Source organism: Halichoerus grypus, chromosome 4, assembly GCF_964656455.1.
Source record: "Halichoerus grypus chromosome 4, mHalGry1.hap1.1, whole genome shotgun sequence".
In the NCBI taxonomy this organism is placed as follows: Eukaryota; Metazoa; Chordata; class Mammalia; order Carnivora; family Phocidae; genus Halichoerus; species Halichoerus grypus.
This window is the reverse complement of record NC_135715.1, coordinates 92,070,360-92,095,457: the sequence shown is the minus strand read 5'-3', so window position 1 is coordinate 92,095,457 and position 25,098 is coordinate 92,070,360. Positions and strand designations below refer to the sequence as shown.

Below are 25,098 nucleotides of genomic sequence, written 5' to 3'. Positions count from 1 at the left end.
CTGACCTCCACTGCCCACCTGCAGGTACTCACAGCCCTTTGCCCCACTGTTTCCTTCTATAAACCTGCAAGTATTTTAAGCACTTTGGAAACAATCTGTGAGACGCTAGTCCGCTGTCTTCTGGGTGTTGGCTGCTCTGAAAGCAATCTTTTTCTTGTTTCACCAACACTTGTCCCTCCGCCTTTAGATTTTGTCAGCGGTGAGTGATCAAACCTGGTGTGTTTGGGAACCCCGGACACAGGTGCTCTTGCGCCCCAGCACCCAGACAACAGGACTAATTTTTTTTTACTTTGAGTAAAACAAAGTAACAACCAACCAACAGGCTGTAGAACAGCATGTATGCTAGAACTGTAATGTGATGTATGCATAGAGAACTGCCTGGAACGATGCTCACCAAGGTGTGGGCATCTCTAGGTGGTAATATATCAGGCAAGTTATTTTCCTCACTGTTCTTTGAGAACTTCTTATGAAGGCATTCACTCGTATAATTTTAATTTTTCAGGGGGAGGGAGTGATGAATGTTTGCTTTTAGTTTCCCAAATTTAAAATGGGATTGAAAATACAGTTCTTATGGTAATCAAATGGCATGAAATATTTAAAGCAATTATCAAAAGATCTAGCATATAACCAGACATTCCAAAATATGTTAGAGCTCTTCTTTTTATTTTTTTCATTTAAAAATCCTAAGACAGGGTACCTGGGTGGTTCAGTCAGTTAAGCATCCAACTCCTGCTTTCAGCTCAAATCATGATCTCAGGGTTTTGGGATCAAGCCATATGTTGGGCTCCACGCTCAGTACAGAGTCTGCTTGGGATTCTCTCTCTCCTCTCCCTCTGCCCGCCCCCCACCCCACTTGAGTTCTTGCAACACATATACGTGCTCTCTCTCTCTCTAAAATAAATAAATTAATTAGGACACCTGGGTGGCTCAGTCGATTCAACGTCTGCCTTCGGCTCAGGTCATGATCCCAGTGTCCTGGAATCAAGCCCCACATCCGGTTCCCTGCTCAGCGGGGAGTCTGCTTCTCCCTCTCGCTCTACCCCTCCCCCCTGCTCATGCTCTCTCACTCACTCTCTCTCAAATAAATCTTTTTTTTTTTTTTAAGATTTTATTTATTTATTTGACAGAGAAAGACACAGCGAGAGAGGGAACACAATCAGGGGGAGTGGGAGAGGGAGAAGCAGGCTTCCCACCGAGCAGAGAGCCCGATGCGGCGTAATTAAAAATCTTTTTTAAAAAAATCTTAAGAAAGCAATTGCTTCTTAAACAAAAATCCCTCACTCTTGTGAGCTTTTATAAAATCTATGTACTTCCTTCTCTTCCTCTATGTAGTTATTTGTTGACACCTACCACGTTTGTTTCGTTTTGAAGTTTAAGACAGGAATTCAGTCTACGCTACTACATCCCCATAATGTTCCTTTTCAAACAGATCTTGTTAAGTACTATTATTCATGTCCTTACATTGTCTTTTCATAATAACATTTTAGATGTGACTGATCACTTTCACCACAGGGCGTTTTTTACTCTCATGACAAATGCCTGTGAAAATTCAACATTCTCCCAGGATTAGGCATCTCTGTAATTTACCACTGAGTGAAGAGGTTGGTGGGATGTGTATGGGACTTCTCCACGTATGGAATGCATCTTCTTCTCCTTTTTTAAAAAATTAAGATACCATACACACACCACAGAAATCATCCCTTTAAAGTGTCCAATTCAGTATTTTCCAGTATATGCAAGATTATGCATCTGTCACTGCTACCTAATTCCAGAACATCTTCATCACCCCACAAAGAACCTCATTACCCATTAGCCGTCACTCCCCAAGCCCCCCTCGGCTCTCCTCCAACCCTGACAGCCACTAATGCAATTATAATTCTTACTAAGGCTGTTTTGTTAGTGAAAGGAATAGGAAGATGCAATATATTCCTTCATAAATCAAAAGATCTCCATTCTACGAGGACTGCAATTTATTAAGAACATGCTTCAACTCCACACGCACCATTATTATGCATCAGGGAAGGTAAATAAGCATTTTCCTCTTGAATTAATCCTCCTTCTATTATAAAGCAGAAATCAAATCAAACAGCCAGATTTGGCTTACTCTGACTGCATTGCTAATCAAGTCTGAACATTTGGCCGCGCCATATTTCACAATCTCCTATCTCAAAATTGAGGCAAAAAAAAAAAAAAAATAGCAATTACCACAAAAAACTAAATGTAAAAAAAATAAGCAGTAAGTCATTAAGATAAGCTAAATTTATACCGATGTTTGCTCATTTAGCTGGCAAAACTTCTCAAAACAGTTCATGTATTAAATGCAGCAACAGATTTTCTACAGATTTTTATATCTTTTTAGAGCAACTATAAGCACATTTATGGGGTAAAGTGGGGCTGAAGCAGTTGAATATACTTAGTGGATTCTTGATCCCAACTGCGGTGTTGCTTGGGTATCACGTTTTTTTGTTTTTTGGTTTTTGGTTTTTTTTTGGTCAGCTCTATGCCCAGTGTGGAACCCAACGCAGGGCTTCACTCATGACCCTGAAATCAAGACCTGAGCTGAGATCAAGAGCCAGTCAGTCACCCAACCAACTGAGCCACCAGACTCCCTGGTATCACGTATTTTCATTAGGAAAAGTTACTTTTGTTGCTACCTTAATTCCAAGAGAAAAATGAAGGAATTGCTGTAAGTTACAAAGCCATTGCTTTTTGCAGCAAATCCAAGTTCTGTTTATTTCTTCATGTGACAATATAGATAATCTCATCCCTATAATATCCTGACCAGTACCTTCTCAAAAGCAGCCGTGTTAGAAAAGTTTTAAATTCCTGTTTATAAAAATAGTATGTGCCTACTATGGGAAATTTAGAAAATACAAGAACATAGAAAGAAAACCTATTATCTATAATTTCATCATATAGATGAATACTTATTAACATTTTCATAGCTCTTTCCAGATCATTTTTTCTATACATATGTACATAGCTGAGATCTTGGTGTATATAAATTCTGCACCTGCCTTTTTCATTTTACATTTTTCCATCAGCATTTCCCCATGTCACTGAAACTCTTTATAACTATACTCGCTGCAAAGTACACCAAATTCTGGATAAATGTGCAGAAATATTTACACATATGTACTTTCATATTCTCCTAATGCTGGGCATTTGAGATTTTCCCAGTTTGAAAGCCACTATTTCTAATTTCAAGTGGTGTTTTTTAATCAACAGGCACACATTTCTTTCATGGACACACATCACACGCACAGAGGCCACACATCTTGGCTTGGTTATTTTCAAGCAATTGTGATGCAGTCACTGCCAAAAGCCACATTCCTGTCCGAGAAAAAATATCATCCATATCATTAGGACTCTGGAATGAACAAACAATGGGGCATAAACTCTTTAAACCATTTAGAAATGAAAGGCCATGCCCTCAATCAGTCAAAAAGCATTCTCTCCTACTCTAAACTTCCATCAGACCCCTCTCCTGACCTCTAATACCAAGAATGTGAGAAAGGAAGATTCATTTTGTTTGCCTGTGTGTCACTTTGGCAATGGCTATCTTATATAGCTGACCTTGAATTCCCACTGTAGACTCTCTTCTCGGGCAGACCAGCATCTCATAAAGGTGACGCCAGAGCCAAGGATCCACTTCAGAAGAAGGCAGGCTGCTGTAGCTCCAGAACAGCCAGCTAAGCCTCCAGGACAGCAGGTCGGGATGGAAAGCAGAACCAAAGACTTTCAGGGCCCATATGCAATTACTTACCCAGCCAATAAATACACGCAGAAACTCCAATTCTTTGTCTCAGTCCAAGAGTGTATTACTTTTTTAAATTATCATAAAATAGGGCGCCTGGGTGGCTCAGTTGGTTAAGCGACTGCCTTCGGCTCAGGTCATGATCCTGGAGTCCCTGGATCGAGTCCTGCATCGGGCTCCCTACTCGGCAGGGAGTCTGCTTCTCCCTCGGACCCTCCCCCATCTCATGTGCTCGCTCTCTCTCATTCTCTCTCTCTCAAATAAATAAATAAAATCTTTAAAAAAATAAAAAAATAAATAAATAAAATTATCATAAAATAACCTCCACCGAAAACTTTCAGAGAGTCCAAATCAAATATTAAAACAAAACCAGCCAAAAAGTACTATGAATTTGATCCTGAATATCCCTCATTTAAAAACTAAGATTGTTGGGGCGCCTGGGTGGCTCAGTCGTTAAGCGTCTGCCGTCAGCTCAGGTCATAATCCCAGGGTCCTGGGATCGAGCCCCGCACCGGACTCCCTGCTCCGCGGGAAGCCTGCTTCTCCCTCTCCCACTCCCCCTGCTTGTGTTCCCTCTCTCGCTGTGTCTCTCTCTGTCAAATAAATAAATCTTAAAAAAAAAACAAAACTAAGATTGCTTATTGACTTTACCTTATCTGCTGCCCCACTATACCCAGCTGTTTCCTTCTGCTCTCTGGTACCATTGAATAGTGCCCAGAAGCGCTTCTCTCCCTCCCAAGTAGCCTTTTTGTTCTTGGTAAGAAATAAATGTTTTCTTTCTGGGTTCTAAGGTAATCGACATTGTTCTGGCTGTTAGAAGGCTAGTCCACTTAAAATCTTTATTTTGTGTTCTTTTTATTCACCTGTGGACACCAAGCCAGTTCCCATCCACTATGATAAGAGAGGTTATTCTTCCAAGCGTCTGCTAACCTTTTTTAATTCCTTCCACTGAAAATTTAAACTCACTACCCACTACTATTAGCTCAGCAAGAAATCCAAGACTTGTTTTATTTTTCCTACCATATCTCCTAAACAATGTGATTACAGAGCAAAGCTAAACCTATCTACCATAGGCTGAATGAGCTTTTTAAAAGCCTTGATGTTCTACAGACTTCCATTCAAATTCCAGTCAAAAGTTGACTATGTATGTGCCTACAGGATATTACTTCACCTTGAGGAGTCTCAGAGCCAACTAACCTCTGGGAAGTGGGGTAAGATTTAAGAATGCATATAAAAACCTACTATTCCTTCTAACACACACCAGGAGATCAAATATTAGTGACAATCTTTATGACACCCAGACAGTTCCTTTACCACAATCTCCACCAGCATTTATTCCTTTTGGTAAAATATGCAAAGCAAACACTTCTAATTCACTTTTGAGTTCACTCAAGCAAAATCACCTTCCTCTTTTCCTTTAGTGCCCGCCGAGTGTCTATCAGGCTAGTATCATTCCACCCAAACCCTTTCCTATTCTTGCTGGAATGTATACTGTTTTGTTCTTCACTATGATCAGCTGGATCAGTTTCATGCTCATTTGAGCGCAATTTCTTCCAACACTGGAAACTCTTTACGGCATTCCATGGCTCACTGACACACAGCTAATCAAACTGCACGCACAGTGACTTGAAACTTCTCCCTCACCACAGCCTGGTAGAGAACCAACCACCTGAAGACACACTCTAACCTGTGGGTTTTCTCGGAGGGAGGTGGATAAATGAATGCCCCCAAGGTGAATTTGATATGCCCCACTAGAGAAGATTGTTTCCAAAAGTTGTTAAAAAAACAAAGAAAGAAAGAAAAGGTAGGGTGTATACCCCACAATCCATTTTAGTACACATTCGAACGCAAGGAGAGACCTGAGCCAGTGAACCCACTACCCTGCAAAGACACGCAGCCAGTGCTCCCTTAACTACGGTCTTCTGGAATGAAGCTGCTCTGCAACCCGACTGATTCCTCTGTGGCCTCTCGACCACTGTCTGGTTTGTTCTGGGACGAGTGAAATCCATTACAGGTAACCAAAGGCAGGCAGTGACAGTGCTGGATCAATCACAAAGAAATGAAGAAAGAATTATCACGTGGATGCTACAAAATAATCACAAAGCTAGCAAGTCTGCAGCACTATGTATCAAGCACTGTGTATGAACTCCTTCACCCTCATGAGAACCCTATGAGATCAATACTGTCACTATTTTACAGATGAAAAACTGAGACCTAGGGAGGTTAAATAACTTACTCAGCATCACACAGTTAGTGAGAGGAGTTCTAACCCAAGCAGTCTGTCCCCAGATTCCAGGCTCTTAACTTTCCATATAAATCGTCTATTATTTTACAGAGCTGGAGCCACTCCCCTGAAGAAAAGAGGGTAACGAAGAGTACCCCTAGGAATTGATGAGTGGAAGCCCCAACATTACTAAGGACTTCCTAAACATCTCTGCAGCTTGGGAGCATTTGCCAGCAAGTTACAAAAAACAATGGCTGGAATAGCCAGAGGTAGGCCATGATGTCAGCGGATACGAAAGCAAGTGCCAAAGTAAGATTCTAGAACACAGCTCCAGAGACTAAGCACATTAGCTCTCCTTTGTCAGTGTTCCCTTTTCCAGAAGAGCATCCCCTGCCCTAACAGGGCGTACCTAGTTTTGGAGATGGAGATGGCAAAAGAAACAGATCAATTTTCCCTAAAGCAAGGAATCAAAATCTCATTCTATAAAAATAAATCCTTCCACCAAGGCACTGGAGGTTTCTCTTCGGAGCACAGAAAAACATGATGAATTCAAGATGGCTTCCTGTTCTGCCACCTTCAACCTCATCACTCCATTTCCTCCTTTATCAAGGGTAATGGTCTTGAGCAGAAAGTAAACAGATGTGTATCTAATACAAATAAAGCTGACCTGCGTAGAGAACTAACCCTATCGAGCACACTACAGTATCCTTAAAAAAGAAAAAAAAATTTAATGCCCATTGTATTATATGTATTTTTTAAAACTCCCAACAATGAAAAACATAAGCAGTAAGTACACATTCCCTTATAATGCTTCCCCTCCCCCTTAAAAATACTCTATTAATAGTTTGGCACATGTCATACCAGATTTTTCCTTGGAATTCTAGCACCAAAATGCCAGTGTTTTTATGGTGTAATACCATCCTTTCTGTATTTTAAAAATGTGAAGTCTGAATCATTTATGTATTAAAGTCCATATAGAGTTAAAGCATAAATGATAAAGCAGCATATAATTCTCTATGTACATCAATATATAAATGATGCACCTACATAAGGTTTTCTTGAACTAAAGCAGGCTTAATAAGCATGGGGGTGGAAAGCCCATCTTTTGTCAGCTGTCCTCCGTGTGTGCCCATGTTTCCATTGTGCCCCTATCCACCTGGGCTTTGGGGCCCTGTGAGTCTAAATCTTCCTCATTCATTTTACATGAAGAGCTGCAGACTGAAGCAACAGAGTCGTAAACACAGTCAGCATGGATGGCCGCTTGGGGCTGGGTTGGTAGCATGCAGCACAGCTAGTCCCCAGGCAGTCCTTAGTGTGAAGAGCACTGGCTTTCGCCCACCTGCTCTGAATGTACTTCTCCCAAAGCGGCATCACTGGGCAAGAAGGCTAATTCTGGCTAACATATGTTATCCTAGAGGAGAAAAGGTCTGGTCCTAAGATCTGGACCTGAAGGGAAAAGAGGGGAGCAGGGGATCTAGACCCTGAGAATAGGGAAGGGGTCCAGATCCAGGAGAGGGCTGGAAATTAGGCCTGGAGCTTGCTCATCCTGTTTCCTAATCCCCTTACCACATCCTCCTCTTAATATCCGCAGCATCTTACCTTTCCTCTTAAATTTAAAATGACTTAGGAGCTCTAACAGAAATAAACGCCCCAAACTGGTTCTCAGGAAAATGTAAGTGATAAATTAACATAAGGGGTGGGGCGCCTGGGTGGCTCAGTCGTTAAGCGTCTGCCTTCGGCTCAGGTCATGATCCCAGGGTCCTAGGATCGAGCCCCACATCGGGCTCCCTGCTCAGCGGGAAGCCTGCTTCTCCCTCTCCCACTCCCCCTGCTTGTGTTCCCTCTCTCGCTGTCTCTCTCTCTGTCAAATAAATAAATAAAATCTTTAAAAAAAAAAAAAAAATTAACATAAGGGGCTCAACTTCACTCTCTCTAAGTCCCATTTCCTTAGTCACTACAAGATACCCCAGGGAGGGTCTTAAACGGGACAGGCAGGTGGTAAGTGCACGTGTGACATGTTAAAGCAGCATCACACATAAATGACTGAGACTTCAGATTTTTAAAATACAGAAAGAATGGCATTAGACCCATAATGACATTGGAATTTTGGTGCTGTGATTCCAAAAACCATAATGACAATCACAAAGGATAAGTGTTCAGTTTAAAGGGGATGGGACAGATAGAAAAGCTCTCACCTGAAGACAGAGCTAAAAGCCCGAATAACATAGGGTCATCAGAGAGAGAAGAAGCAAAGTGGGGTGTACACACAGACAGAACTATGCCAAGTGCTATAAAACACTGCACATTCAGGGTACTCAGGTTGCTCACACCTGACCACAGAAGCAGAAAGCTCAATGACATGCCTAAATTCACACAAATGGTAAAAAGAGGGGCGCCTGAGTGGCTCAGTCAGTTAAGGGTCTGCCCTCGGCTCAGGTCATGATCCCAGAGTCCTGGGATCGAGTCCTGTGTCAGGCTTCCTGCTCAATGGGGAGTCTGCTTCTCCCTCTGCTCCTTACCCACTCGTGCTCTCTCTTTTGCGCTCTCTCTCAAATAAATAAAATCTTTTTTAAAAATGGTAAAAAGAACTGTGAGACAAACTGGGGCCTCTGAGGGGCACCTGGGTGGCTCAGTTGGTTAAGCATCCGATTCTTGATCTCGGCTCAGGTCATGATCTCAGGGTCATGAGACAGAGCCCCGTGTCGGGCTCCATGCTGAGCACAGAGTCTGCTTAAGATTCTCTCTCTCGTTATGCACAAACAATGAATCATGGAACACTACATCTAAAACTAATGATGTCATGTATGGGGATTAACATAACAATTAAAAAAAAAAAAAAAAGATTCTCTCTTTCCCAGGTGGGGTGGGAGGGATGGGGTGACTGGGTGATAGACACTGGGGAGGGTATGTGCTCTGGTAAGCGCTGTGAATTGTGCAAGACTGTTGAATCTCAGATCTGTACCTCTGAAACAAATAATGCAATATATGTTAAGAAAAAAAAAAAGAAGATAGCAGGAGGGGAAGAATGAATGGGGGGGAAATCGGAGGGGTAGACGAACCATGAGAGACGATGGACTCTGAAAAACAAACTGAGGGTTCTAGAGGGGAGGGGGGTGGGAGGATAAACTGGTGATGGGTATTAAAGAGGGCACGTTCTGCATGGAGCACTGGGTGTTATGCACAAACAATGAATCATGGAACACTACATCTAAAACTAATGATGTAATGTATGGGGATTAACATTACAATAAAAAAATTTTTAAAAAAAAGATTCTCTCTCTCCCTTTCCCTCTGCCCCTCCCCCACCCCGATTGCACTTGCACACTCGCACTCTCTCAAAAAAACAAAAAAACAAAAAAAAACCTAGGCGCCTCTGACCCCAATGTCTGAGCCTCCAGTAGAGCCCTGGAGCCTCTCAAGCAATCCAAAATACAAACTTCTGACAAAATTCATAATGCCCGCAGGGGTTGTACACCAAGGCCACTTGCCCCCAGCCAAGCTTCATTCCTTTAGGGCAACCTGTCCTCCTTACTCCATCCCTTGACATGAGGTTTGCTGAGTGGGGGCCCCTATTTTCTTACACTGTCATAACTCCCTGGCCATAGTGAGTGAGTCAAGGGTTTGGGGATGTGTCTGGGGGTTTGTGGTTGTAATCCAAGCTGGGGAAAGAGAGACACTTTCCTCTGGTGGTGAAACTGCAAGATGTGAGCCGGACTCACAGTGGACATGAGTGCAACACAGAAGAGAAGCCACTGGCCAGAAAGAAGCAGAGACCTCCCCAACCTGAATCCTCCTGGCTGTCCCCACAGTAATCTCAGCCACCAGCCTGGCCAGTGATCGGCCCCAATACTGCCCTTTTTCAGCTAAACTGGTTTGAACTCAATTCCTGTACAATACAAAGTCCATCTGACTCCCTTCCCGTGATCAGAAAGTCTAGTATCAGTCCTTTTCTTCACAGAACTGTTTAAAAAAAAAAATTCCGGGGCGCCTGGGTGACTCAGTCGTTAAGCGTCTGCCTTCAGCTCAGGTCATGATCCCAGAGTTCTGGGATCGAGCCCCACATCGGGCTCCCTGCTCGGCGGGAAGCCTGCTTCTCCCTCTCCCACTCCCCCTGCTTGTGTTCCCTTTCTCGCTGTCTCTCTGTCAAATAAATAAAACCTAAAAAAAAAAAAAATTCCTTAGAATCATATGCAGAATCAAATAAGATCACACACCTATCCCTCACTGCCCAACAAAAACAAAATTACTATTTACTTGGCGTTACTTAGCGTCTTCCAGCTTAGCCCAGTTAAGATGAGGTGACATTTCAGTTACAAGAGGTGTGAAAGCCCTTGGGAAAAGGAAAGGAAAATTCCAAATAAATGGATTATGATGGGTATTTTCTCTCACAACTCTCTTGGGAGATAAATCAATATTATTCTCATTCTGTGTAGAAAAAAAAATAAGCTAATGGGAATAAAACGACAGATAAGGAGACCAATTTCTTTAATCCAACAAAGTGGACTTTGTCGAGGTGTCAGGACTTCCTCCTCCGAACTATGGACATCTTCTCTGCGTGTGTTTAATATGCCCCAGACAGAACCTTTTCTCATCAACCTTTTAAAGGGGAAATGAGATTAACAAGAATAAAATTATTTACTTCCCATCCTCTTAAGATTTGCTCTTATCTGAAAGGTTATAAACAGAAGAAAGACTATCCAATGCTGCTCTGGCTACACAGAGATATCTTTTGCCCATGCAAAAGGAAGACTATCCGAAGAAACAGTAACACCCAGTGTGTGTTGGTATGTGAATGTGGTACAAACACATTCACGCACCACTGCCGGGGGGGGGGGGCAATGTGGCCCACTCTGAGCCAGCAATTCAGGCTGAAAGGTTTTCAGAACTTTCCACACACACACACACACACACACACACAAAGGCATGAACATACACATGTTCAAGGATGCTCAGTGTCATGGTGCTTATAACAAAAAAACTAGAAACTGCGTAGGTGGTAGCACCCAACTGTGGATAAAGAAATGATGGCTAACCATTCATAGAAGAGAATAATATATTGGAATTACATTAACTCATTAGTGATCTAACTTATGGATTTGAAAAAATGATCATGACACACATTTAACCAAAAAAAAAAAAAAATCTCATAAAATAGCATGTGTAGGCTAAATAAAAGAAACTAGACACAAAACACACACACAAAGAACAGGTGTAGTATGATCAGTCTTACATAAATATTCTTTCCATTTTTTTCTACCAATATAAACAATAAAATAGTTATGGCAAAAGACTAGGAGCAATTTTCAATTTTTTCATTATAACTTTATATTCAGAAGCTTCATTAGTTGGTTCTTGTTTGTACAACAGGCCCATAACACTTTTACTATAGAAAAAACAAAATTACTTTTTTAAATCAGCATTTGCAAAAATACTTCAATTAGGCAACCTCAAGAGAAGTGTTTGAAAAAGGATGTTCCCAAGATACATACGTAAATCACAAAGCATGTAAGACTTAGGACCCTCCATCAAAGTAAGAAGTCAAAGACAAAAATTCTCCTAAATGTTCCTCCAAATTATTTGGGGTTTTTTTTTCTTAAAATGTCTTCTCCAATTTAAAAACAAACATGCATCATGCAGGAAAAGAACTATCTTTTTTCACAAGGTTATCCACAGTCAATAAACTGTATCCTGAAGCCTGAAATGTTGAAGACTTCTCAAATTCATCCCAGTCCTCCCTACATCCAAACAAACAGCAAAAATCCCCATCCTGTCCTCCTCCCTAATGCCTTACTCTAATGTGCTTCTCCCCATTCCCCTGGTATTAGTCCACGCCACCTTCATTAGACAGACCCCTAACTCCTAAAGCAATTTTTTAGCACCCAACGGTCCTTCAATGGCTTCCATTGCTCCTAGAGTCAGCCCCACTACCTCACCAGGCTCCTATACATGGGATGTTGCTCAGCCTTACTAGTGTAGGACCAGCTTATCTCAGAACATGACCCCCATCAATGTCACCTGCAATATGCTTCTTTGCAGAGCCAGCTGAACAATCTCTCTTCCCTCATATAAGAGCCTGAAAGAACACCTGGTTGGCTCAGTTGGTAGAGCATACGACTCTTGATCTCAGGGATCAATACATATAAAAATATACTTTGTGTGTGTGTGTATATATATGTGTGTGTATGTGTGTATAATTTTTTTTTTAAGAGTCCTAGATGCCATTCTTCAAAAAGCCTTTAAGGATGATTAAAAAGGGGCGCCTGGGTGGATCAATACATATAAAAATATACTTTGTGTGTGTGTGTGTGTGTGTATATATATGTGCGTGTATGTGTGTATAATTTTTTTTTTTTAAGAGTCCTAGATGCCATTCTTCCACAAAGCCTTTAAGGATGATTAAAAAGGGGCGCCTGGGTGGCTCAGTCGTTAAGCGTCTGCCTTCGGCTCAGGTCGTGATCCCAGGGTCCTAGGATCGAGTCCCACATTGGGCTCCTTGCTCCACGGGAAGCCTGCTTCTCCCTCTCCCACTCCCCCTGCTTGTGTTCCCTCTCTCGCTGAGTCTACCTCTCTGTCAAATAAATAAATAAAATCTTAAAAAAAAAAAAAAAAAAAAAAGGATGATTAAACAGAGAGATTCCTACCAGCAATGGAACCTGGCACAAAGCACTTCCTCCCCATCTAAAATCCCATCTATGACATTTTCCCCCAAAGTCCAAAGTCCAAGCTGATGAATTCTGTCCACAGGAATAGTGCAGCAGAATAATCTAGATCTCACTCAGTACTGTCTTGTTTCATCAGTTTTCTATGCTCTGCTTTTTTCCCCTCCTACAAAGTGTCGTTTAATATTCTACTAAATCCAGGAAGGCATCTTGTTATTATCTGCCTTTCTGTATTCCTTGAATAATCGTTATAAAAACTTACAAGCTGGCCATCTCTCCATTTCTCCACCTCTCCAATGCTGCTAGCCCAAACCAAACTTCATCACATTGTGCATGTTATATGCTCACAAATTAAGTTACCTTAAATTTTTTATGAATATAAATGGACCTAAATAAGACTAATTTGAAACATTTTTTTCTTTCTTCAAAGTAGTTCCTTTGAGGGATAACTATCAAAATATATGCTAATTCCGGGGTTCCCAGGTGGCTCAGTCAGTTAAGCATCTGCCTTCTGCTCAGGTCATGATCCTGGGGTCCTGGGATTGAGCCCCACATCACGGTGCCTGTTCAGCAAGGACCCTGCTTCTCCCTCTCCCTCCGCTGCTCCCCCTGCTTGTTCTCACTCTCTGTTTCCCTCAGTCAAATAAATAAATAAAATCTTTTTTAAAAAATGTTAATTCCTGCTATACAAATAGACATACAATAGACATTTTAAAAATATTTGGAGTCAACTAATAAATGAAGAAGAAATGATGAAATCAGAAAAATCACCCTATGGCAGCCAACACAGTAATAATTATTTTAGGCAAACATTATCAGTGGATGCGAAAACTGGTAGGTGAAAGTTTGGTGGAAAACAGGGTATTTACATGGTCTCAAAGTATCTCCCCACAAGATACCTATTCCATTATAAAAGAAAAAAAAAAAAAAAACAGCAATTTTCTGAAGCTACCTGGCAAAGACCTCTTTCACCAGGGAAGAGAAAGACACCACACGTCTCCTGATAGGATGTACGGAGTACACCTGCGTAGTATTCCTGCCCAAAATGCACCACCTCAATCCAATTGTGAGAAACAGTAAGCAAGCTCAGATTGAAGGGCTTTACTAAATAAATGCCCTGTGCTCTTCAAAAGTATTAAAAGAGACAAGGAAAGACTGAAGATGAGCTGCCCTGGATTTAAAGAGACTATACAGATGAGAACCAAATGCAACTGTGATTCAGGATTGGAGTGTGGACTAGAAGACTGTTTTTGCTCTTGCTATAAAGGACATTAGGAGGACAAGAGGTGAAATGTCAATAAGGCTTGTAGATTAGATATATCTGTATTCTACTGATCCTAATACTGACTTAGAGAACTGTGCTAAGATGACATACATAAGCCAATGTCCTTGTTTTTAGGAAATACAGGCAAGTATTTAAGAGCAAGGAAGCATTGTGTCTACAACTTACACTCCAACAGTCCACAACTCATAACATGCATACAGAGAGAAGGACAAAACAAATGTGGTGAAGTGTTAACACCAGGATCTGGGTAAAACACATGGAAATTTTTTGCACTGTTTTTTGAAACTTTCCAATAGGTCTGAATATTTTCCAAAATAAAAAGTTTAAAAGGTATATGTGGGGGGCATCTGGAGGGGAGCAGTCAGTTAAGCATCCAACTCCTGGTTCCCACTCAGACTGTGATCTCAGGGTTGTGAGATCGAGCCCCACGTCAGGCTCCACACTCAGCAAGGAGCCGGCTTAAGACTCTCTCTCCCTCTGCCTCTCCCCCTGCTCTCTCTCTCTTCTCTAAAATAAATAAATAAGTCTTTAAAAAAAAAAAAGTATATATGGTCATGAGTCTAGTAGGATCAAAGAACTGTTTTATTGATCTTAAATATTTTGGGTTTTTTATTAAAATAGAAAATGAGTTGCTTATCTCTCAGTCAGGACCCAGTCTCCTAAAGCAATCACTGTTAACTCTGGAGTGAATCCTTACACTCTTTTCTTTATGCTCCAATAAAGAAATTATTAAAATTGCTGCAACATTTTAAGAAAGTAGCATTGCATATTGATTCAGATGTGGGCTCTAAAGTCAGACTATTCAGATGAAAATCTTGCCTCTTACACTTTCTAGTTAAATGACCTGAGGCAAGTCTCTTCACTTCTCTTAGGCAGTTTCCCCAACTGTAGAATGGGAATAAACATACGGTTCATCAACTAGTTTCATCATCTAGTTTCTACGTCATGATCTAATGAGGCAGCAAATGCAAAGCATGTAACAGTTTTGGGCACATAATGGACACTTATTAACTGTTAGCTCTTAATATTAGTCAACATTAGCTGTGGTTTACTGATTCATCCGCCTCACTGTCCGCTCCATCTTCTCACCCCAGCTGCTTCTTTTTCTTTCTGTTTTGACACTCAATTTAGAATTTCTTCTATTGTATTTAAATTTAAATTTGTATTTAAATTTTAGCTTTCTAAAACAAAGTATTAAAAATAAAAAAGAGCAAGTGAAGCCCTCCTAGAACAGGGGTCCTCAACCAATGGACTGGTTTTATGAGTAGGTTTTAAGCTCACCCTTAGAATTCTCGTCCAACGGCTGTTCTGCCCTTTGCTATCAAGAGTGCAGCAGCTCAAGGTTTTGTATCTTACTACCAAAGATCCGAGGCCTCTGTTCCAGGCCCAGGCCGACAAGGACTACGGGAAGGGATGTAACCTCAGCCCCACAGAAAAGTTAACCTACCGATCTTACTACCAGTAAGTCCGTAATATCTCCCTCATTTTCCTTTCACTGAGCACATGCTACAATGCTAACCACGACTGGCACCTTATGTACACGGGCTCACTGGAGCTGCACAATAAAGCTGTGGAACAGGTATCACCAGACACCCATTTTACACATAAGGAGAGTTACCTGCTCAAAAGTCGAAGTGGCAGAGCCAGGACAGGAATCCAGACTGTTCACTCAAATCTGAATTATTTCCTATATACTTTGATGCTCTTGCATACATATAAACACATATTTAGGAAAAAATGCCATTAATTACATCCATCAAGCATACCATTTTTACTCAACAATCCACAGAAATTTTCTTTTTTTTTGTAAAGATGTTATTTATTTGAAAGAGAGCAAAAGCAAGAGAGATCACAGAGGGAGAGGAAGAAGGAGACTCGCCACTGAGTGGAGAGCCCGATGAGGGGCCTGATCCCAGGATCCTGAGATCATGACCTGGCCAAAATCAAGAGTCAGGCGCTTAACTGACTGCGCTACCCAGGAGCTCCAGAAATTTTCTTGAAATAACTTTTCCTGAGGTGTTTTTACTTTTGCTTAGTATCACTCACTATAGCTTTTCTACTCACATCAGAGACATCTATCTTTTTAAAATATACCTAGAGAGGACTAAAAGTACATGTTTGACAAGCACTGAGTAACACATGGAACTGCTGAACCACTACATTGTACACCTGAAACTAATATAACACTATGTTAACTACATTAAAATAAAATAAAAACAATAAATGAATGAATGAATGAATGATTGCCAGAAGCACGGTGGGGTGCAGGGATGGGTAAAATGGGTAAAGAGGAGTGGGAGGTACAGGCTTCTAGTCATGGAAAGAATAAATCATCGGCATACAAGGCACTCATGGGGAATACAGTCCATGAAACCCTAATACTGTTGCATGGGGACAGATGGTAGCTACACTTGTGGTGAGCACAGCATGATGTACAGACAAGTTAAATCACCATGCTGTGCACCTGAAATGAATGTAGCATTGTGTGCCAACGACACTCAAAAACATTTTAAAATAGGGGCGCCTGGGTGGCTCAGTCGTTAAGCGTCTGCCTTCGGCTCAGGTCATGATCCCAGGGTCCTGGGATCGAGTCCCACATCGGGCTCCCTGCTCTGCGGGAAGCCTGCTTCTCCCTCTCCCACTCCCCCTGCTTGTGTTCCTGCTCACGCTGTGTCTCTCTCTGTCAAATAAATAAATAAAATCTTTAAAAAAAAAAAAACCATTTTAAAATAAATAAGTGTTTAGGGACGCCTGGGTGGCTCAGTCGGTTAAGCGTCTGCCTTCAGCTCAGGTCATGATCCCAGGGTCCTGGGATCGAGTCCCACATCCGTCTCCTTGCTCAGCGGGGGGTCTGCTTCTCCCTCTGCCTGCCGTTCCCCCTGCCTGTGCTCGCTCTCACTCTCTCCTTGACAAATAATTTTTAAAAAAAACTTAAAAAAAAAACTAATAAAAAAATAAAATAAATGTTTCATAAAATGTAAATGTTGCAATCAATATATATATATATAAATAAAATATACCCAGAAAAATGCGGCTCTTGCAACCACTGGACAACACTGCAAGGAAACAATCTGGGAAAAACGAACAGCCTCTGCAAGGAGGCATGGCTTGATGGCAGCACCGAGCGGACCGCCGGAAAAAGAAACAGAAGTTACTTCATCTGAATCTGATAATCTTTTCTGGCTCTCCTCTCAAGGACACAAAGGGGGGAAATAAAAACCTCCTTCAATGAAAGCCAAGGTTATGGAGATAGAGGCCAGGGGAATGAGAGGAACCTCCCTTATTGTCACACCTTCCCTCCCGCCCATAAAGGGCACCTGATCCAGGGCAGAGGGAAACACTGTGCTCTGTAAAGAGGCTTAACGAAAGACTAAGTCTTCTACGGTCTACAAGAGACGGTGCTGCCCAGACAGGGAGAAACAAGAAAGGAACACAGGCTTCTCTGAACCTTTAGGAACTAATTCCTTTTGATTCTTCATGGCCCTATGTAATTCTGACTCTCCATCTCGGCCTCTCCAACTAACAAACCCTAACATTTTTTTTCTTCTCCACACTACAACATTTATAGACACTCCTATGATGCAATTTTACGGTTAATGATATCCTATCCTACACTGTGCACCGTCCTCTCATCTGCCTTACCTGCCCTCCCCCACCCTCACCTAGTTAGACCATAAAGACCATTAGGGCAGAGACAAAGGAAGCCCTAGGTTAACAGAAAATCTACAAATTTCAAATACAAAGCAGCATGGCATGGGCCTTGAGACAAGAGTGCACCGGGATGAAGTCCCATATTTAGACAGAGCTAGACTGCCCAGGCACTGGCAGTCATGGTCAGGACAGGGACTGGGCCCAATAGTCCTCGCTGGACACCCAGCCCCCAGTGTAGAATTTGGCACATCATAAGTGCTTAATTAACTTCGGCTGTTACATAAGCAGCTGGGGTCAAGTCCCCAAAACCTTAGTTCCTAGATCCGTCACCTTGAACAAGTTACTTGACTTACTGGGGCATCAGTCTCCTCATCTACAGAATGAAAGAACATGATCTACCCCATACGGTAATTAGAAGGTAAAAGCGAGCTCATATTTAGCACAATTTCTGGTACATAGTACATATCCCCAAACCATGGGTTATCATTATTATTCTACAATATTAAATACGGGTCCACAATCACTAATCCAAAACTCTGGCAGCCTGATGTGTTCTGGAATACAAAATTTTTCAGCTTTTACAAAAGTCAAGTAGTGCAAACAGTTACATATATAGGATAGGAAACATATATAGAGAATAGAACCTATAAGAGAGAGGGGAGGGGAGAATATATATATATATCTATATATATACATACACATACATACATTTAACAACATCTGGGGCAGCAATCCACAATCAAATATACGAATACTTTAGCGCTGAAACATGCCCTGAGCAGGTAAGTAAAGACTACACGTAGTTTCATGTCAGTTCACTGTGGTCAAACGACAAATGAAAAACATGAGGTCTGGGGGCTTGGGGGATTTTGGAACCATGGAGAAAGGACTCTGGGACCACATTCATGAAAAACCTGGTCCGCACTGAGCTACTAAATGTGCAGGTGCCCACACGGTAAGGGTACTGCGCCGCCTGGCTGAACAGAAGGCACCATTCACTGGGAAAGCTGCACAGCATCAGTGCCCCTCAACTCCCTCCAGCTGCGGGAGCCCATGCAGCCTCTCTGGGTCATATCGCTCTGCTTTCATCCTTCTCATCTATAGAAGGGGGGGACGGGGGACACAACAGTGGCTGGAGGTACATACAAAAATCTACTCCACCATTCTTTTCACTCTTCAAGTTTTAATAAAGGAAGAGACCAGATCAAGGAGGGCAACCATATGCAAAATCTGGGGGTTTCCTTTTAATATCTGAGTAATCTAGAAAAGAAACGTCATGCACAAGAAGAGTCTCCCCTCTCCTTCTGTGTCTCCCACAGTCACTGGGACAACAAAGACACTAAGTGCTTCCATGTTGAACAGCACCCCACGGCGCAGCCCTCTGGTGTTCTGACGTACAATGGCCTTATACTGATTCCTCAATCCCCAAGATGACTTCTATTATCCAAGAAAGTCCAAAGCCAACTCACAGTAGATGATCAGTGACAGGCTAACAGAATGCAAACTGATCATAATATGAGTCTGAATGAGAGAGGGCTAAAAAAGGCAAGATTTCTCAAAATTCAGATAAGGTGCTCCAAAAACAAACCGTATTCTACTTAACCTATACCAGTGCTCTCCTCATCCCCCAATTTTTTTTTTTTTAAGATTTTATTTATTTATTTATGAGAGACAGAGAGAGAGAGAGAAGCAGAAGGAGAAGCAGGCTCCCAAGGAGCAGGGAGCCCAATGCGGGACTCAATCCCAGGACCCTGGGATCATGACCTGAGCCGAAGGCAGACGCTTAACCATCTGAGCCACCCAGGCGCCCTCCCCATCCCAAAATTATAAGCCTACTCTTCTGCCAGATGAATCATGAATGGTTCCCAACACTAAAGGAAAAGTACTTACGGGGGCGCCTGGGTGGCTCAGTCAGTTAAATGTCCAGCTCTTGGTTTTGGCTCAGGTCATGATCTCAGGGTCATGAGATAGAGCCCCATGTCGAGCACCACACTGGGTGTAGAGCCTGCTTAAGATTCTCTCTCTCTCCCTCTGCCCCTCCCCATCATGCTAAGAAAGGAAAGAAAGAAAAGGAAAGAAAGAAAGAAAGAAAGAAAGAAAGAAAGAAAGAAAGAAAGAAAGAAAGAAAGAAAGAAAGAAAGAAAGAAAGAAAAGAAAGAAAGAAAGAAAGAAAGAAAAAGAAAAAGAAAGAAAGAAAAAGAAAAAGAAAAGAAAGAAAAAAAAGAAAGAAAGAGAAAGAAAAAAGGAAAGAAAGAAAGAGAAAGAAAGAAGAAAGAAAAGAATGAAGGAAGGAAGGGGAAAAAAAGGTATTTACACATAGTAGGTGCTCAGTGTTCTAGTCTGGGGGCTGGAAAACTACAGTCCATGAGCCAAACTGGTTCTCCATCTGTTTCTATAGATTAAGTTGTTTGGGAACACAGCCATACCCATTCATTTGTGTGTTGCCCGTGGCTGTTTTTGCACTAGAATGGCCCGAACTAGTTAAATATTTGTGAGAAATCCATATGGCCCACTGAGCCTTAAATATTTACTATGTGGCCTTTAAGAAAGTTTGCAGACCCTGTTCTTGTGAGAGGGGCAGAGACTAGGAAATCAGGGAGACCTATGTTGAAGTCCCAGTTCCATAATCACTAGTAGGAATTACCTCATAATTCTGGGTGATCTCAGTCAGTTACCTCATGTATAAAATCAGGGTAGCACCACCCACCTTGCAGGGGCGTTGCAAAGATTAAAGGAGATAAGACAGGTAACATCCTGAACACATAGTAACTAAATAATAAAGGGTAGCTGTTAAACTGCAATTAATGCCAAATACAAATTTGTTTACCAAGTTAAGAAATAATCAAATGTAAAATGATTCAAGCCCCAGCCAACTATTTTTTTAAATAAGACTGCTTTGACATTCATCTAGATTCTCTGTTAAGGAATAACAATACCCAAATACTACTGTTTTGAAAGCCTAAAATTGTTTCCATTTTCTCCTTTTTAGTCCTTAATTTAAAAAAAAAAAATCAAGAAGCCAAGCTGCAAAGTTTTAATATAAAGTGAATCCTTTCAATCCATAATATATAAAGCATGTCAAATAAAACCTAAAATGCACCTGAGGCTCTAATGAGAAATCTTGATCTATGATTAAAAGGGGGGGGGAGGAAACAGGGACGCCTGGGTGGCTCAGTCGGTTAAGCAACTATCTTCAGCTCAGGTCATGATCTCAGGGTCCTGGAATCAAGCCCCATGTCAGGCTCCCTGCTCAGCAGGAAGCCTGCTTCTCTCCCTCTCCCTCTGCCTGCCATTCCCCCTGCTTGTGCTCTATCAGATAAATAAATACATCTTTAAAAAAATAAAAATAAAAACAGAACAATCCACAAAGACAAAAGGCAAATGGCAAACACATATGACAAGCTGATTTCCATAATACAGAAATGCACTGTACAGGGGCGCCTGGGTGGCTCAGTCGTTAAGCGTCTGCCTTCGGCTCAGGTCATGATCCCAGGATCCTGGGATCGAGCCCCGCATCGGGCTCCCTGCTCCGCGGGAAGCCTGCTTCTCCCTCTCCCACTCCCCCTGCTTGTGTTCCCTCTCTCGCTGTGTCTCTCTCTGTCAAATAAATAATAAAATTTAAAAAAAAAAAAAAAAAAGAAATGCACTGTACAAATTAACACCAAAACACAGAAAAACAGACAAAGGATATAAGCAGCCAACAGGAAAAAAACACAAGTGGTTAGTAAACAAAAAATGTACATTTCACCCAAAATTAAAGAGAAACAAAAATTGAAAAGATACACTTTTATACTATCATTTTGGCAAAAATGAAAGACTTTGATAATACCCAGCATCTGAAAATAGATAGGGAACCAGCACTCATACATTCATGCATAGAGTAGAGCAACCTTTGTGTAGAACAATTTGGGAGTATATGTCAAAATTAGAAATTGCATAACCTTTGGAGCACCTGGGTGGCTCAGTCGGTTAAGTGACTACTCATGATCAGCTCAGGTCATGATCTCAGGGTCCTGGGATCAAGCCCCACGTCAGGCTCCCTGCTCAGCAGGGAGTCTGCTTCTCCTTCTCCCTCTGCTGCTCCCCCTGCTTGTGCTTTCTCTCTCAAATGAATTTTAAAAATCTTTTAAAAAAAAGGAGGGGGGGCCTAAAAGGTAAGTTTCCAGATTTTGGTAAAGCTACTAGGACTACTTGCCCAACAGTCTAAGCTCCTGAGTTCACTCATGCAACCAGTATTCATTGAGCACCTTCTATGTTCCAGGCTCCGGGCTCCAGGTGTGCAGAGGGCTCGGTGTCACCACACTGAGAGAGCTTATAAAGAAAGGGGGTGCTCAGTACTGTGTAACATTAAAACCATCTGACATGGCCCAGACCGTAAAGTCATCGGTGTGAAGCTGTGTAAGATATTAGAGCTTGGAGGCTCCCAAGAGATGACCTGGTCCAACACCAGCATTGCACAGACACGTAAAGTGACTTGTCCATGATCACATGCAACTTGGTAGCAAACCCCGCCTTCCTGACTTCTCCTTCACACCAAGCTGTCTTCCTTAGAAATTACTTCAAGAAGGGTCAAATCTTAATCTTTCACACTTTTGTGACCCTGAAAACGCTATTCTGAAAAAAACTACCCAATCTTCAAACCTTGGATTCCTCCAGACAGTGCTGTCATGTTCTTCTGGCTTCCCACCCAATTCTGCGGGTCTCTGCTACTGCTCCCACTATACTATACTGGAACCCTTGGCTTCCTGATCAGTGCTCTCCCTCCCCGCTCCCCCTGTACTAGGAGCTCCTGGAAGACAGGAACCAGTCTTGATAACCACCGCTAATACCCCAGTGCTTGTTATGGGGCAGACATGGGACAACTTGATACACCGTCTCATTTATTTTTTGTTGTTGTTGTTTAGATATGCACTTCATTTTTTATTTAAATTTGATTAATTAACATATAGTGTATTATTGGTTTCAAAGATAGAGGTCAGTGACTCATCAGTCTTATATAATATCCAGTGCTCATTACATCACGTGCCCTCCTTAATGCCCATCACCCAGTTACTCCATCCCCCCACCCTCCTCCCCTCCAGCAACCCTCACTTTGTTTCCTATGATTAAGAGTCTCTTTTGGGTTTGTGTCCCTCTCTGATTTTGTCTTGTTTTATTTTTCTCTCTCTTTCCCTATGCTCCTCTGTTTTGTTTCTTAAATTCCACAAATGAGTGAAATCATATAACAATTGTCTTTCTCTGATCGACTTATTTCACTTAACATAACACCCTCTAGTTCCATCCATGTCGTTGCAAATGGCAAGATTTCAATTTTGTTCATGGCTGAGTAGTATTCCATTGTATGTATATATACCACATCTTCTTTATCCATTCATTTGTTGATGGACATCTGGGCTCTTTCCATAGTTTGGCTATTGTGGACATCACTGTTACAAACACCGGGGTGCAGGTGCCCCTTCGGATCACTACATCTGCATCTTTGGGGTAAATCCCTAGTAGTGCAATTGCTGGGTCATAGGGTAGCTCTATTTTCAGCTTCTTGAGGAACCTCCATACTGTTTTCCAGAGTGGCTGTACCAGTTTGCATTCCCACCAACATACACTGTCTCATTTAGTGCTCATAATAACTCAGTTATCCCAACACTGTAGATGAGGGAACTAAAGCCCGAAGCCAAAGCCAGGAGAGGTTAAGAGAGCTCACACAGTATAGCAGACTCTCTGGGTTACCTATTTAACATCCCTATTACCTCAGTCCCATCCCTACCTTCCTCCTTCAACCCATAATATAAAGCATGAGTTTTATATATTAACAGAAGTCTGATATTGCTCAAAGGTCTGACGTTGCACAGTTGCACATTATGGTTGGAGTAGAGCTCTTTGTTTCATTATCTGCCCTTACTGGACTGGACGCTTAGGGAGTACTTATTCACTCATGGAACCAGTATTTGTTGAGCAGGAGTCTGACAGTATTTAAATATCCCCCCTCCTTCACATGGCCATATGCTTCACTCAAAGGAGGCTGGACTCTTCTTGAGATCAGGAAGTCAAGCATGATGGTGGAAAACAATCATGGACACCCATCTATTTTCCAGTGATGCTGGGGTGGCCATGCAAAGCCATTCTGGCCAATCTGATGTAAAAAGGTCTGCCGGGGAGCTTCTGACAAAGGTTTCCCTCCAAGTAAAAGACACAAGCAGACATTCTTCTTCCCTGGACACTGCCTTAGCTACTGCAGACTTCTTAAACTCTGAAAGAAAATCACTCAATCTCCTGATAGCAATTTGAAGCCAATGAGTCAGTCCTCAGTTACTCTCAGGCAAAAACATCGCAATGTGCACCCAGAGTGGTGGAACTGGGATTCCAACCCAGACAAAGTGACTTTACAGCCCCCAACAATGGAGCGACCAGACCCTCTACCACGTCCCCTGTCTGTAACACTCCCATCACCCAGCACCAAGGCTGAGCACATAAGCAGCACTTGTCATGTGCAGCTAAATAAATAAATAGATGAATGAAACAGAAATTAAGCTCAGCCTTCAAAGACAGGATAAATTTTATATGCAATTGTAAGTAAAATATCAGGGTCCTAGGTAACATCCTTAATGAGTATAAAGCCTGCTGACTCTTAGATGAGACCAAGGTTTAATGCATTTGGAAAACAAGAGTCTACCCTAGAGGAAACAAAAAAATCCTACACGCACCAGTTTCCAAGTCCAAACCAATCTCAGAAGACTGAGCCAATAAAAAAGCACAACAGATTCTGTTTCCTGTGAGCCCATTTCTCAATGTCTATAGCACCTATTAGGAGTCATACCAATGCCCTACTCTTCCATCCCAGTCTTGACCCAAAGGGGCCATCCCCTTGGCAAACTAAAAGAGAGGGGAGGGGGACAGGTAAAGAGAATGACACCTCTGCAGTACAAGTCCAGTCCAGTTTTTAGTCACGAAAGCTCAATCCTTGAATGGTAAAATGGTCAACCTTCACAACTCATTTGGGTCTTGGGATCCCTGCCTGCACCCCCTACCCACCAAAGGCACATGCCCACCTCGATCTTTAGAACTTGAAGGATATCCTCCAGGCCATTACATACAAGTCACAGAAGAGTCCTTGGCAACCCATACTATTTCTAGCCAGGTACCTAGGCCAACTTCAAAACAGTGACATGAAGGTAAAATGTTCCACACGCTATCGCCAATTCCATTCCCCACAGGAAATCCGTGAAGACATCTGCTATTCGTGAAGGACCACTCACCAACGTCTCATGACCCTTTCAGTGCAAGATAGAACATTCACTTTAACTTCAAGGCTGCAAATGATCGTAAACTTTCCAACATAAAAGCCTCTCTTTAATCTGTTTACTTGGCCTTCTCTCAAAGTGCTAAAGCAGTGCTCGCTTCGGCAGCACATATACAAAGTGCTAAAGCATAAGGATTTTTTGATCCCCAACAAGAATTAAAGAAAACCCTACTTGCTCCAGAATAAAACGTCCAAATGCCACGGCCTACGTGAGTGTCTTACTGG

The 25,098-nt window shown here is 42.0% G+C and overlaps 1 protein-coding gene across 1 annotated transcript in view; it reads right to left on the bottom strand.

Annotated features, from left to right (window-relative positions):
• Positions 1-25,098, bottom strand: part of CLASP1 (cytoplasmic linker associated protein 1) — a 262,760-nt gene that overhangs the window by 204,666 nt on the left and 32,996 nt on the right. The gene's annotated exons all lie outside the window — the stretch shown is intronic.